Here is a 6,284-nt window from a genome sequence, read left to right on the forward strand (position 1 = left end):
TGTGTCCGGTGCCCTCAGAGGCCAGAAGAGAAGACAGCATCAGATCCCCTGGAGATGAATTTACAGGAGACTGAATTACTTGACATGTGTTCTGGGAACTGAAGTCAGGTCCTCTGGAAGAATAGCAAATCCTCCTAACCATTGAGTCATTTCTCCAGCCCTCAAATTAACATTTTTAAAAAGTATATCAACTATCAATCATATCTAAAGATATGTATAAAGAACTAAGGTACCTGTGCTGGATAGCTTTAGTTGTCAACTTGACACACCTGGGTTGAGGGAGCCTCAGTTAGGGAATTGCCTTCATTGGACTGGCCTATAGTCATGTCTATGGGACATTTTCTTGATTGTTGAATGATGTGGGAGAGCCCATGCCACTGTGGGTGGTGCCACCCCTGGGCAGGTGGTCCTATATTGTTTAAGAATACAGGTTGAGCATGAGCCAGGAAAGCAAGCCAGTAAGCAGCATTCCTCCATGGCCTGTGCTTCAGTTCCTGCCTCCAGGTTCCTGCCGTAAATTCCTACCTTTGGCTCCCTCCATGATGAACTGTAATGCAGGAGATGTGAGCCAAATAACCCTTTCCTCCTCAAGTTGGTGTTAGAGTGTTTTGTCATGGCAATGGAGAAACAAACTAGAAAAGTATCTTTACACAAAATTGTCTATAGATAATGGTTTTCTAATAATTCATTTTTTTGTTTACTGTTCAAGAAGAGACAATTATGGTAAGAGAAAGAAATGGAGATAATTAATATACCAGTTTTCTACTGTGAATTCCTGTGAATTTGAATTTTAAAATAACCTATTGATACAATATTAGCTTTAGATTTACAGAAAGCTGAAAAATATAGGCTAGAGTGTTCCTATATATCAAACAGTAGATCCCTGCTCTTCTCTCGTTGCTAGGCCTTGTTTATCACAGCTGATACTGAGATGAATGAATAACTGGAATTCATATTTGTTTGGATTTCCTTAATTTTTACCTACTTTCTTGTCATTGTTGGCCTCCGCTGTCAATTAACACACACGGACAGTCTCCTGAGAACAGGAAATTTCATTGAGGAATTTCCTCCATCTCTGGACAAGTCAGTCACAGTTTCGTCAGTATCAGAAACCAAGATAGGACATTTCTCTTTTGTGTCCTGTAATCACACCCAGGGAGTCAAGTTGACACCCTCTAAGCCAAGGCAGTTACTTGATCTTGACCCATTATTTGATACCCTCGACAATATTTTTTTGAAAACTTTGTAGAACATTTGGGACTCTTTGATGTTTTCCTCTTGGCTAAACTGTGGATAAAATTTTAGGGAAACAAAAGGAAAAGGGGTAGGTGCTATGTCTAACACATCCTATAAAAAGTCTATGCTATTAAGATAACGTGGCTGACTTCACCAAGGAAGCATTGTGCAGGCACTCCTTCACAAGATTCTCCCCCTGTGTGGGCATTGGATTCCTTTTCACTCTGGAGAGAATGTCAGCAGAGTGCTCTGCCAGCCACCAATGAGACATCTATATAACAATCTTTCAAAGACTGAGAGGCTATCTCTGAAGAGAAAACGGAAAGTTTCTAATAGCCAGAGGTTGGGGAGACACTGAAATGGTGTCTTCTGAACATGAAATGACCACTGCAGTCATGAACATACAGAAGCTGTGGCTGTCTGCATAACACCTGCTCAAGGTCAATCCAATCAATATTTTAGCATGGGGTGGTGCAGGGTCGAGAGCCTCACAAACACCCACCTCTAGCTGAGGAACATTGGCAGTTTATGGCTCCTAGGGGAGGGAGAGTCAGTTTTCTTTAAAGTTGTTGCTTTAAGTAGGTCAACCACACTCCAGAGGAGGGCTTCACACCCATGGGTATATAGGCAGCACAAACTGGATTCAGCAGGTTATTGAAAAAAAAAAAAAGAGGATAAGAACTTTGCAGGAGATGAGGATGTGGGAAGTTCATCTGGGAGGAATTAGGGGGAGTAGCAGGGGTGAATATGAGCAAAATACAGCACAAGAAATTTTCAAAGAAGTAATTAAAATAGTATATTAAAAATTCCTATGAGGGACATGGTTAATGTAGAAAATTTTTGTAAAAATATGTATTTTTAAAATTCAAGAATAAAAATCAGCCTGTACTTAAGAAGAAAGGGGTATGAGTCTTTCATGGAGAACACAGGATTTACATAAATTATTTGCACAAAGATAAACACCTAGTTTTAAAAGATTTACTTGACCTTTATCTTCAGAATTTAAGAAGTTGAAATAAAATGAAGCATTAGGTAGAACATCTATAGATTGTGAGTTTTAAATATGCATTATTGTCTTTTTTGTTGATAGAGTAAGTAATATTAAACAAATTAAAGACAATGTTTTTTAAGAGAGCAATTTGACTTATTTTGCTAACTCTAAGCCTACAGTTTTACTATGCTATTACTTTCTAAGGGAGAAATGTTGAGAAAGTTTAGTCTTTCTTTAAAGTAAGTTGATTTGTATCCAAATTTGCTAATTCCCTGGCACCGTCTTTGATCTCCAGATGGCTCTACAGCATTGTGGGACACCTAGAGCTAGCACAACCATCCCACACAGAACGCAGGTGCACCACTCCTTGGCAGACAGCATACACCCTGCAGCTGTGCTAGGGGAGCAGGGGATGAAGAAACCTTTTCTACAGTCAGAAGATGCCCCTGTTGCCTTGGGCTGCCACGTCTTCAGTGTAAGAGCAAGTCTGCCAGTTGTCAAAAACATACCCAGAGGAACAGACATGAGATAACATTCTTAGAACCATTAGGTGCTTTTCCCACTGTACCAATGAAAACTTCATCAGCCTTAGAAGCAGACAGCTTCCCATTTGATTTTAGTCTATCTCAAGAAAATGTCTTGGAGGAATGAAAAGAATGGATCATTTAGGCAGTGAAAATAAGCAGGAAGCGTGCCCTGAAAACAAGCAAAGCTAATTTAGAGTGATTGTGCCAGAGGACATGGAGAACAGGGGCTCAAAAAGACAATTACAGAGGGGAGGAGGGCAGATGGAATAAAAGGAGGGAACAGACAGGAAAGTGAAGAAGCTAAAAGCTCACAGAGAGGTGGTTCTGGGGTTTTGACCAGTGAAGGCAGTAAAATACTCTACTATATATTTATATACACAGTTGTCTAAAACAAAGCAAAAACCCATAGATAATAGCAAGACATGTAATGCTACTGGTCCATAATTTTTTTTAAACAGAAATACAAAATAAAATGACACACTATTATCATGTGCTACTTGGCATATTTTCATCAGCTAATGAAGACAGCATTTGATAGCAATACTTTTGTTCAGACTTAGACAAAGATATCTACAACTACCATGGTTGTCTTAGTTTCTCTCCTGTTGCTGAGATAAAATATTCCAACAAAAGTACCATAAAGGAGAATGCCTTTATTCAGGTTCAAAGTTCAAAGGTAGAGGCTATCATGGCTGGAAAGTCAAGGTGGCAGGAACTTTAGACTGCTGATCACATGCCATTCACTTTCAGAAAGCAAAAAATGATGATTGCGCAGGTCACTTTCTCTTTATCATGCAGCCTAGGATCCAACCCATGGACCGGTGCCATCCACAATGGTCAGAGGTTGTCCTACCTCAATTAAACTAACCAAGAAAACCCCCCACAAGCATGCTCAGAGGACTGTCTCCCAGGTGATTCCAGATCTCATCAAGTTGATAATTAAGATCAATCCTCCTAGTGGGTATAATACTCTGTATGTTTTTCCCTATATTGCTTTTAGAAACTAATTAGACTACAAACAGCAATTTATTATTAACCATAAACTGCACATTCTTTGATGTCTTTGTTTGTTCCATGACTTCATATTAATATGATTCTTTGTGTGTGTGTGTGTGTGTGTGTGTGTGTGTGTGTGAAAAAGTCTTCACTTAGTTTCACTTAGCAAAATAACCCCCAAAAAGAAATCACAGTACAAAGAAAGCTTTAATTCAAGGCCTCACCAATTCTTACAGTATTAGTAGATGTTTCAATTCTCAAAACTCGCTTTTAAAAGGCTTAAACTTAACCTAAAAGATTTTAAATGAAAGTATAAACTAGAATGAACATGAGAAATGCTTATCTTTGAATCAGGGATCTAGCACCTTTGAGTTCTCAAAAAAGTACATCTCTCCAATGTGTTCACTGTGGTGTGCTGTAAAAGATCCTCACTTAACATACTTAAACCACTTAACTCAAATAGTATCACTCTGAAGTATACTACCAAAATGGTAATTGAGAAAAGCAGAAGAAAATAGTTTTAGTTTATTCAATATTACATGCTAGGAGAAAAGTTCACATGAGAAACACTGAAGCGGTAATTTTTTAATCCAGATTTCACAAACATGGTGCAAAGTGGGTCCCCCAGCTTCCTCTAGAGTTACAAAACTGCTCTTTGCTTGTTATTGGCTGCCTATGAAAATTTTTTTGATTGAAATAACTTGAATATTTCTACAATACTAATCATATCTTCCCATGCTGTTCTGATCACTGTAGCTAGCCCTGTAACACTGACTGGCTCTCCAGGTCACTATAGGTGGCCTGGGCTGCTGATAGATCCATGCCCTGCATCACCTGACTACTATATGCTCCATTGCTGGCCCGGGAAGAGTTCTATGTATCTATGTTGCACATTGGCCCTGTCCTTTGACATAGTTGCCACCACTTCTTCATGGGTGGCAAACTCAACTTGTCACTCTTCCATCAGGGCCAATCTCAATATGAATTCTTACCGGGTTGAGTGGAGAGAAGTTGTAAATGTCATTCTCTATTGCTTTGTAGGGCAGCCCCCTCATGTGGATGCAGTGGCCAGTGTTGCTCTGCACTGTGAACTCACTGTCTCCTTATCTGTGGTCATACATTCCTGAGACACAGTAGCTGAAGTCTCTCCCGAAAAGGTCAGTGGTGAAGCCATAGCCATCGCTGATGCTACTGCATTCTTCGTAGCCCCCATAGCCTGCACTACAGGCACCAGACCTTATCCTATCCAGGCCTGCCTACTTCACAATGCCAATGTCCCTTCGGGATGTTCCAGGCCAGTCATAAGGCCCATGCCTCCTCACAGACATGAACTTCAGAGGTGGCTCTGCATATGACCTTGCTTCCTCCTGACTGCTCTTGAACACTTCAATATAATTGTGCTGTATTCTCTCCTTGTGCTTCCCTAGAGCTTTCTAAGCTGACTCTTGTGAAGCAAACCGCAGAAGGCCTCCCCTGTAATCTTGCCCTCCAGGTCCACAGGTAATGTGATCCCATTTGGCACAATTTCCAATCCTGAGAAGAACAGAACAATTTTTTTCCTTTCTGCATCCAAACGGGAGTCTCCAAAGCCTCACAAAGCCATCATTGGCACTGTGGGCACTGTTTGGACCACTGTGCTTCAACAGCCAATCCATCTCCATTCTGTGTGACTTGAACACCTCAGTATACTGGTGTCCCATGCCTTCCCTGTCTTTTTTCAGAGCCAATTTTGCATCATCTTCTGACTCAAGTTCAACAAAAGCCTCACCAATCTTCCTGCCTTCTCTAGTGTAAATGAAATGAACATCTGTGACTCCATCATGAACTGTGCAGTTGGAGAGGAGCAAGACCACAGTAGCCCACAGAGTTTGAACACATAACCTTCACCTCACTCAGGGCCCAGTATCATGGAAACTTGACAGGGCTAATATCACACAAGCTTGGACAATGTTTTGTAGCTTAAAGAAACATCAGGGATGCTTTCAGTTGTAGACACTTATGGAAAGTAAGAAGTTTTCCTCTGAGAAGGGCAGGAGTGACCTCTACTTTCAATAAGCAAGGGCAGCTCATGGCCAAAGAACCACAAACTCCACCCTACGTTTAAAATCGCAGAGGGCTCTGGGGGAAACTCCAGGTGCATCTTCTTTTTGTTCTTAACCTTAGGCCTGGAGACAGACCCCACTACTGCTTTAGGCTCTGCAGCAGCCACAAGGAGGAAGAGCTATTAATAGGATTCTTACTTTTTTACATTCCTGAAAAGTATTTATGTTTTAGGTTCACTGTAAAATTGAGAAAAAGATTTCCCATATATCCTCTGTCTCCATACTTGTACAGCCTTCCTTAAGAATTAGCCCATTTAATATAATCCATGAACCTGTGTTTGATTTATTTGGATAAATCAAGTTATCCAAAGCCTGTTGTTCACATTAGGATTAATTTTTAGTTTCATTATAAGAGTTTAGGAGAAAGTAGACATTACTGAGATTAGCAAATACCCTGAGAGCTGCCGTAACTTTGTAATGAAGATATCAGAA

At 40.4% G+C, this 6,284-nt stretch overlaps 1 pseudogene; it reads right to left on the minus strand.

Moving 5' to 3' along the window:
- Window positions 1-4,469: 4,469 nt before the first annotated feature.
- Window positions 4,470-5,659, minus strand: LOC103732306 (annotated as a pseudogene).
- Between the last annotated feature and the right edge of the window lie 625 nt (window positions 5,660-6,284).

The sequence above is a fragment of the Nannospalax galili genome, unplaced genomic scaffold (assembly GCF_000622305.1).
Source record: "Nannospalax galili isolate Female #2095 unplaced genomic scaffold, S.galili_v1.0 scaffold633, whole genome shotgun sequence".
NCBI classification, from domain to species: Eukaryota; Metazoa; Chordata; class Mammalia; order Rodentia; family Spalacidae; genus Nannospalax; species Nannospalax galili.